We start from the raw sequence: 9,790 nt of genomic DNA, 5'->3' as shown, positions 1-9,790 counted from the left end.
AGTGCAGGGAGGGACTTGATTGCCCTGACCAGAGTCTGCCTTTGTGAGCTGTAGAGCTGGGATGGGAGGCTCCCCTTGCTTCCAGCGGCCAGGGAGGGCATGGTGCCAGTGACCGTGAACCACCTCCTCCACTGGTACGACCTGGCTGTAGCTGGTCATTGTGGTGGGGCAACCTGCACCCGGTTTGTGGTTCTACTCCAGAAAAACATTCCCAAAAGCAAGAGAGCCTGTGGCTTGTTTTTCCAAGTATAAGGGATTAATGGCAGATGAACATTGCATCTGGGTTCCTGGATGACCTCATCGAGGTCCCATTAGATGTCATTGGGTTCCCCGCTGGCACCAGCAGCCACCCTGCATCTTGTTTTCTTTCTGAATGCAGGAAATCTCCCACCTCAGGATTCACTTGGACAGGATGGATGATTCACTCAGTGCTCCACTGCCCCTTCCTCAGACTACAGATGGGGACTTTAAATAGAAAATTGTCTCAGACAGATTGTGCACCGGGGAAACCCTTTTATGACCCAGAATATACTCTCCGCACAGTATCCGTTTCATTGTCAGGGGCACAGACTTCCTGAGCTCCACCCCCTCTCCCTGGCCTCCGGCTGCCTGACGTCAGCAGCATTTCCTTGCATGCCTGGGATGCTTGACATCGTTGGGGCTTAGCTGGGAAACAGAGAGGATTTGGGGAAACAAGGGTAAGATTCAGTTTTCTTTCCTATAGGAGGAATTTGTTACCGGACACCACTTTGTTACGCACTGGCTGTGTTTACTCCCTGCTTTACCACAGTTCATTTGACCACTCAGGCTGCCGCAGTCTCTGAAGCAGATGTTTCCTGCCCAGATCCTGCTCTGTAAGAACTGGTGAGGTAGAAGATGCCCCAGTAAAAAAAGCGACTCTTTAGTTTTGAGCTGATGTGTCTGTGAAAAGTCTGGGAGCAAGAGACCACAGAGGTAGCAGCACAAGTACTGCCCAGCAGGTATAAGCCCCCCTGGTGTGGGCACAGACCTGGGCAGGGGATGCAGCCTGTTGCCTTCCCTCCACCATCAGGAGCCCTCAGGCTTTGTATGGAGCCTTAGGTAAGACCTGTGGTACTCCCAGGGTGAGGCTCCATCTTCTAGAGAAAATTAGACTGATATTTTCCCTACATAGCTTACTGAAGTTAGGTAATCTGGGTCACGTCTGGTTTAGAAAATTGATTAGGACCAGGATGCAGGCCTGGAGCCTGCCTTATTGATAGGACATTAGCTCCATTGCTGGCATGGTTTTTGTCCTCAGATCACCTAACACTCTTACAAGCAACTGCTGGACAGGGCATGAACCGTGACTATTACCAGCAGGGATTTTCTCTGTGTCTGCCTTGTTTTTAGGACAAGAATGTAGCCGTGAGCCATTCCCGGGCAGGTGGCCTCATGATGCACGACAGAGTTGCACACACACCTGGCTGGAGAGAGGAGCGAGGCTGGTGAACCGGTGACTGCGTAGAGCAGCAGTGATGGCGCGCACCCAAGGCCTGGGAAGGTACTAGTGACAACTGAGTTATGTCAGAGGTGGAAAAGGACTAGTTCACACCACAGGGCTGGGGTCAAAATCAGTGCTTTGGAAATGAGAGAAGCAGATTCGAATTGCCACCCAGCTGGCCACCATGTCCTGGGAGCAGTGTGTCTTGCCAGTGGTAGGACATTGGCAGGACATTGCCAGACAACAGGTCTCAATTGCTTTCATATGAAGAATATCTTCCATGAAAGCAGATTTCTAAGACAGTGGCATGCAGATGAAAACCAACCTCAGGACGAAGGCAGGCGCAACAGCCTGGCCTGGCTCTAACTCTGCACCCTCTGCAGCTTTAATCACTCTTGTAAATGCAACAATGAAAGCCCAGTCATGGCCCTGGCAGCAACAGTGCTGGGGGAAGACCGAAGGACAAATACATCTGCAAGAAGCAGGCACTGATCCAGACCAGCAAATGGTCTGCAATAATGATTCCATAAGGAGGTTTTTCAGTGCTAACCAGGCAGAGCAACAGCTGGGGGGACACTGACGTAGGTCTAGCAAAGGCTCTGTCCCTGGGGAGGGGTTTCTTGGGGCCTGATGGACCTCAGCCCTGGAAAGCACTTCAAGACGATTGTGTATAAAAAGAGCTGCTTAAAGGATGACTGCCATTCTCCTTTAACAGCCAGGTTTGTAAAGAGAGATCTAATCTTTTAGATTCTTAGATTCATTGAGCAAAATCCTCAACTCCTCATGGGTGCAGTAATGCTACTGCTACCACACAGGCAGCATTGACCACTGCAGTTTAAAACACAACCTACACATTTCAGAGGAGAGTAAAACCAGCTTAAACACCAGAATCTGCTTCCAGTAATCTGAGAGAGACTTTTCTTTCTCTCCTTACAGTTCCTGCCTTGCTTGTAGCATCAGACCCTGGCAGTCACACAGCTTCATCTCTTTGGTCAAATCTGCCACCTCCTAGATATCTATTGTCATGCTGCCCTTAACTCACCTCCCAGAAAAGATGCCCTGGAGCCCCAGTCCCCTGCCTCCACCTTGCTGCCCCCAAGAAGGGAAGAGCGAGCAGCAGGTCGAGCCCGACAGTGAAAAGGAGCAGCATGCTGAAACAGCCTTGTACTCTCACGCTGTCATCAGTAACTAAGAGACATGTGGGAAGCCTGCAGCACTTTTGTTAGGTAAGCAGGACAAAGCAGAGAAGATTTCTATATAGGAGCTACTTCTCTCTTTTCTCTGCTTTGGAAATGTTTTTTTTCTCTGTCCTGGTTGTTTGTTCTGATCCATTCCCTGCTTTTCCTCCTATTGCCTCTTTCCTTCCTGTATCTCCCTTTTCCACTTTCCTCCTCCACCACCAGTGAAAGTATTGTGGAATAAGCTGATACGTGTGTTTCTCATGGTTTGTGCTGCCTAAAGTGTCATCCTCCTTTTATCAGTCCATCACAGGCACTTTGGCTCTGACTCATCAGTGCAGACCCATCCAAACAGTCAGCAGCAGCACCACGGGGACTCACACTCAGGTAGTGCCAAAGAAGTATGGGTATTAGCTTGGTTAATCAGAATTAGGAAATAAACCATTGGGCAAGAGAAGACCGAGACAATATTTTCCGTGCAAGCGATGTTTTCCACCATTGGTTTCTCAGATAAAAGGCAGGAATTGCTTTCAAACAGATTGTAGGGCACAGGTCAAGGAAATGATCTGTTTATAATTTCTGCTGTCAAAACAGTATATGTACGTAGATCTCAAATGGCCTTGTAATCTGTGGTTATCTTTTCTATGTTTGTTTTCCAGCTGAGACCTTAAATGTCTTCTTGATTGTGCCACTGTGCAGTGGACAAGTTTCAGCTCCTGAGCCCTCTGGTGATTAAACCCATGTCCCTCCATGCCACTGCTCCTAGGTGGCATGGCTCTGCGGCCCCAGGCAGGGTGTGGAACAGCACCCCTTTGCTTCTTTCTCTGCTTCAGCCAGGGGAAACACACAGCTTGGAGTTTCTGCCATTCACTGGCATGACAGGATAATTTTGGGAACGCAAGTGCAAGTTCTGGGAGTAAGGGAAGGGAGCCCCTCTCTGACTAGTTAAGCTGGTGATGCCACAGTATTAAAATGCCTACTCATACTAAACCAAAAGTCACAGTGCGGGATGGTTGTTCAGGCACAGCAGCAAGATGAATGTCAAAAGTGGCCTGCTGTGGGAACCCTGACCTCGTGGCTGGCACCAGACATGTAGACAATGCTACATTTCTATTTCTAGAAGCACCTGTCACCAAGTCCCTATCTGACCAAATCACGTTACCACACAGCCATTGACGCCATCCAGTACAGCAGCATAACACAAGGTGACGTTAATGCACTGAGATACCTCAGGGAAGCAAGAAGGCAGGGGACAACAGGCTGTTTACATGCCCTACATACCATCTGACAATGCAAGGACACCAGCTTGGCCACCATATTGCACAGCGAAGTGTTTACAGGCCCAGGGAAGATAGTCCAGCACCTTGTCTTGGTTGTGACTATACTCACTAGCACCTGCCTTCAGAGCATCAGCAATGATGCTGTTACTAATATTATTAGAGATAGACATTGGTAGTTATTACTAGAGGTCAGGACTCTACAAAATAGAGGGAAAGTCATTAGAACATGTACGCCCATGAACCAACGTTGAGATTGACCTGCTAACGTCATGTGTGGAAAGAGTCAGCAGACTGTGCTCTTCTTCCATCGCAGACTCCTGTGCACAGAGCAAACACGGCTCTGGGACCGAGGCAGATTGTGGCAGTGCTAAGTGCTGCCCAGCAGCTCTGCTCCATTGCAAATAACTAAATATGCGCTCTTAGGTGGGACATGTGTAATGAAGTTTATCCTCCTTTCATGCCCTATTATGGAAGCAGGACAAGTCCCAGCTGGGGACATGATTTGTTTTCAGGAGAGTGAACACAACCCAGAGGTGTGGGGATAGTTTGTGTTCACTCTGCTGGCTTGGCGCTACAGGAAGGGCATTTTACCCTATTTCGCCTCCTCAGGCAGAACTGGGGATGGAGCTTGGTCCAGCTCTGCTGGCTCCCACATGCCAGGCAAGCTGCTACCTGTGGTAGATCTATTGGGTCCCTATTACTAACTTGCAAAGAAAAAGTATATCTGTTTGCAAAACACATCCCTGTTTTGGAAAGGTCCTCTTACAGGGCTAGTTGGCATCCACAAATTTCATTTCTCTCAGTGAGATAAGGGTGTTTCCAGGAGAGAGGTGGTTGTACAAGAAGAACCCTAACAGGGGTCTTAGGAGATCAGTCTTTAACTGCTCAGTCTGCCACAGACTGGCACAGGCATGTCCCCTCATCTCCTTCCCTTAACCTTCCCAGCCCATATATAGGTATAACAATAATGTTACCTCCCGCTTTCTACTTACCTTGCCTGTGTAGATTGTAGGCTGTTTAATGCTATGTATTTCCTCACGGTAAGCACAAAAGGAGTGATGCATTAGTGCTCCTAGCAGAGACTATAAGGTAAGGAAATATGAATAATCTTGTGACCTGAGAAACTTGAGATATGTAAGTTCAAGCAGTCAGGCAAGGGATAGCAGCAACCCAGCCTGCACCAGCACTCCCCTCCCTAAAAGGAATCTAGCCTCCACCCCTCCAGGTGCCCGTCCTGATTCCTGTTTGATTTTATGCAGTTAATTTTTCATTCATCTTTTCTATCTTAATTGTAACTTCATTTTGGAAAGAAAATTTGGGACAACTATGAAAAATAATGAGGACAATTTCTCTGCTAGAATAAACTGACTGTGCTGAATTGAAGCAGAACACACCTACATACACCAGCCAAATCGCTGGCACCTAACATCAATACTTATTAATTTCTGTACCAGAAATGCTAACAGCAAGTTTCTATGTGGTGAAAAGCAAATATTGATCTGTTTGCTTAAAAGTGAGATTAGGCTGTGTCCATAGGTACATATTCCTCCTAGCAAGTAGATGAGAAGTTGTTTCCCCTTCCCCCCTCCCAAAGGCAGCCAAACCAAATTTTAAAAAAAATCTGTTTGATACCTTGTGAGTTTTTAATTAAGAAGGTACCAAACCTGAGGGAAACAGAAGCCCTGGGGAGCTGCCAAATTGCTGTTCTGAGTAGTTCTGAGACAGGGAGTGTGGCTCATAAGGACAACCACCCATTGGTGCCTCCACTCTTTCTGAGCAGGGACAAAATGCTCCTAGGGGAAACAAGATCAAACTTCTTCATGATAGGGGCAAAGGGTCTCAGAAAACTCTGGCAGAGCACAGGCATTTCACATTTTAGGCTTCAGTTTGCTCCTCAGCTCTGGTGCTTCAGGGTGATCATTCCCAGCACTGACACATCCTCCCCTTTCTCCTGAGATACCTTGCATGGACATAAAGATGTAAGGCCAGATTCAGCCTGGAAGGAGACCTTTGCACAGCACCACCAGCTTTTATGGCTGTGTGGCAGTCTCCTGCCAGCACCCAGAAACCCATGCCAAGGCCACCCTGAATCCATCACAAGATGGGTTACAGGGATTGCTGCAGGGAGGTGGGAGAGCTGTGGGATGACAACAGAGGCAGGTCCCCAGACTGCATGTGTCTCTGTGATTAATCCATTGTGTCTGCACAGGGAAACCTCAACTCGGTAAAAGCCAACCCACCTGACAAGCTCCTGGAGTGCTCCAAGGGTTGCTGAAGGGAAGGGTTGCTCAGGAATTTGCCAAACATTAAATCTGGCCAGGGGATAGCTGCTTACTTTTTGTGCTTTATGCTGATTTTGCATTGCTGCTCATTTCCAGCCCAGCATAAGGTGTCTTCAGACCTGATGCCACACACCTCTATTTCCACCTCCATAGCACTGGGGAGATATCAGCCTCTTGGCTTCCTGAGGAGGCAGTTCTCAGTTCCCAAGAGCTGTAAAAAACCTCCACCATACCTCTTGTCCACCGAGAAGACTCTTTCTCCACCTCTGTCCATCATCGTGGCAGCAGTGGTGGATGGGCAGGCAGGACATACCCACTCTTTGAAACCCTCTCACGCAGGGGTTGGTTATACATCAGGAGTGGGTTCATCCCACCTGACAGGGATGAAAGGCTGAAATAGGACCTGAACGTGTGGTTCCAGCGAGTGCAATTAGTTCAAATAGGCTGCTAAATATCTCATCAGCCTTCAGCTAGCAACAGCAGGTAGCAAACCACTCTTGTGAACACCTTCCCTGCAAATAAAACAAACCTCTTGCTTTTATTCTGCTTATTTTCCTTTCCAGTATGGAGGAAATCTACCAAAATTGGAGGCAAATTCATCGGCTCAGTTTAGTTATGCTGTGGGACTAAGTTCAGCTTTAGGTCATCTTCTCACTCCAGAAACCAAGACAGGACTGTAGTCAGAGGTTTGCTATTCAGAGCCACCCAAGGCTGCTCTACAGCCACCTGGGCTGGTTCCAGAGGGACTGGTTTCCTGCTGGGAGAGGGGATGGAGTCATTTCTCCCAAAGGGCAGGGGCACTTGCAGAATAGGGTAGCCCAAATTGTGAGCGCTGAACACTCACCACAGCTGGAAACTGCTCTTTGCTGGTGCATCTTGCATGTGTTGCTGGTGGGAACTGAGTTACTCAGTGTTCAGATGTTTCAAACCTGTGCACAGCAAAGACAGGAGCTGTGAGACCCTATTTACTGAGTGGTACAGTCACATGGACTCCCACGGCTCCTCTCCCCGCTCCTTCCCAAGGGAAGGCTGCACAGCACCAACAGTCTGACTTGCTTCTGCCTCTGTTCCCTAGATTAAAAGCTAGTTAAAATGCAAGTGATGCTTTTGTAATTCTTGAAAAGCACCTGAAGAATGTTTTGTCTTCCTCTTGCCTCTGAACAAGGCCTGTGATTTCTTGTTTTAACCTGTAAATGCTCTAGTGTGGATTGGGTTTTGCTTCATACAGCACCTGGTACACTGGGGATCTCATCTGAGACAGAAACAATTAGGGCATAAACCAAATAAGCAGCATCTTTAATCATGTATTTCCCCTGGTTGCTCCATCTCTGCCTGTAGAGAGTGGCACTTAACCCAGGAGTAGACTGGATAAGCAAAGGGTTATTTCTTTCACAGTCACATCAGGAAAGATGCGAATTTCTCCTGTGGAGGCTATCTCAATGAGTAGTCACTTGTTCCTAATCTCCCAGACCACATATTATTTTACAAGTTCACATTAAAAAAGGTTAATGGGGGAAGCAAGCATTGACAGTCATTTTCACTCCCCCAGAATGATTTACTGCTTTGCTGTAATTCAGCTCAGTGTAAAGCTCCAAGTAATACCTACACAAACAAAGTGTTCTAAAACCTTTTTTGTTTTTTGCTTTTAGCAAAACCTTTTTTTTTCCCTTGACCCTTCTTTGGATGAACTTTGTCTTGAATAAACAGCAACATCTGGGATTCAGCAAAACACACCATAAAGGGAATAATATGTCCACAGTTTTGCTGAAAAGGACAAACCCATTTATTACTCCAATGAAAAGTTACGATTGCTAAATGTCAGATGAAATTAGAAAAAAAAAATTTGAATCTTCTGTGAGTGTCCTTTGTGTCCTTGCCAGCTCAGTGTGTATCGAAATCAGTCCGTCCGTTATCGCTGTTCTGTCCTTTTTTCTTTCTGGCTTTGTTGAAAGCCTGTGAGGACTTGCTCACTGCAGACACACAAGATCAATTTGGTTACCTTTATGCTGAGCAGAGTTGCAGGTGGTACTTTTTCCACTCAGATAAGGAAAACACATCAGACAGAGTGTCCATAATCAGACCACGCTGTGACTCTAACTAAGCTGTATTCTCATGCCCCTTATCTTGTTCAGACTGAACTCAGAGGCACAGCATCCTTCAGGCTGGGCTGGCTGGTGAGCTAGTGCTCAGAGGCAATCAGCCACTCCAGGAACCTACCAGGGCTGCTGGGGACAGCTGAGGACACACAGCTAGTGGGGTTCTGGGGGGATGAAAGCACTGAGAATCTCAGAAAGGGAATGGCAAATATTGTCTCTCCATCTCTCCCTCCTCCCAGCTGAGCAGCACACAGATGCTCCAGGAGGAGCAGCACCTCCTGCATGCTCTGCGATCGTGACGGCACGGGGCACCTGAGCCCCAGGAATGGGGCACACAGACTGAATCCATCTCCCTTTGCTTTGTTTTTCAGTGGATAGCTCCTGGTTTCTGTCCCAAACTCACTTTCTTCAGAGCATGTGTTGAGGTTGTGAAGTCACCACTCCCATAAATCAACAGAAGCCAAACACATTAATCCAGAAGCAGAAGGTCTTCAGCTAGATGGGCAATTTTTGTCTTAGAAGATTGGTCCAAGGGTTGAAATGCTGCCAGCCTGGATAATAAACATCACTTCAAGGAGTGACTCTGTGCATTTTCCTTTTGTACAAGGAAGAGTTTTGGGTCTTTGCAGCACAAAACAAAGTTAGGAAGGTGAAAGAGAGATCAGATTTATTTATATAAGGCTGGGGTGGGCCCTGCTTCAAACCCTGCTTCTTTCAAACATTGCATATGTGATCACAGATGTATTTCTGGTGGCCAGACCCACCAAGAGGCGAGATTCCCTCAGCCCTGCTGACACTGCTGTACCTGGGATCAGACAGACGACTTCTAAGCGTGTATGACTCTCGTAATTACACCAGTAAGTTCAAAATTGGGTATTACTAGCTCCATCTCAGCTAGAAAGCAAAGCAATGTACACCATTAATCTTGTGGGACATTGTTTTGGCCAGGACCAAACTGCAGGCAGCACTGCCCTGCTCAAATGTACTGGGTCTGCAGCTACAGCCCAGATCTGGGCCAGCAGGGTGATGCCCATGGCCTTCTGCTGCCTTTTGCATGTCCTTTCACAGCAGTGGTGATGTACACAGTCTCTTAACGCTTGTGAAATCAAAACCTAAACAGATTCCAGCCAAGTTTGTGTATTAGTAGGCAGCATTTTGGGTAAGGGGCATAATAGTTTATGTAAATAAGAAGCTTTTCATGTTTCCTCTTCTTCCCCATGTAGAAAATGGAGGTTACATCCGTACTAATAAACTCATCCTGAAGGTCCAGGTTTGAAGGTTTAGTCCCCAAAACCTGATCACATATTCTATTAAATTGGCAGTGGTGACATAGCCCAGTTTAGGTCTGGGCCACCAGTACTGTCCTCGCAATCCCTGGGGACAGTTTAGGATTTAACTGGGGCCAGAGGCTATTCCCAGCTGGTTGTTTGGATGTGGCCAGACCGACCGGAGATGTGATGACACTAATGGGCAGACCACCTGCCTGAGGCCA

The 9,790-nt window shown here is 47.5% G+C and overlaps 1 long non-coding RNA gene across 1 annotated transcript; it reads left to right on the top strand.

The window, feature by feature from the left end:
- The first annotated feature begins 436 nt into the window (after positions 1 to 436).
- On the top strand, positions 437 to 8,869 carry LOC135312901 (uncharacterized). The gene is made up of 4 exons (XR_010372523.1): positions 437 to 698; positions 1,372 to 1,522; positions 2,399 to 2,688; positions 8,670 to 8,869. It is a non-coding gene; the product is annotated as an uncharacterized LOC135312901 (long non-coding RNA).
- Positions 8,870 to 9,790: the final 921 nt, after the last annotated feature.

Source organism: Phalacrocorax carbo, chromosome 3 (assembly GCF_963921805.1).
Source record: "Phalacrocorax carbo chromosome 3, bPhaCar2.1, whole genome shotgun sequence".
Lineage (NCBI taxonomy): Eukaryota > Metazoa > Chordata > Aves > Suliformes > Phalacrocoracidae > Phalacrocorax > Phalacrocorax carbo.
Note: the sequence above shows the minus strand (reverse complement) of the source record. Positions and strands in the feature narration are given on the sequence as shown.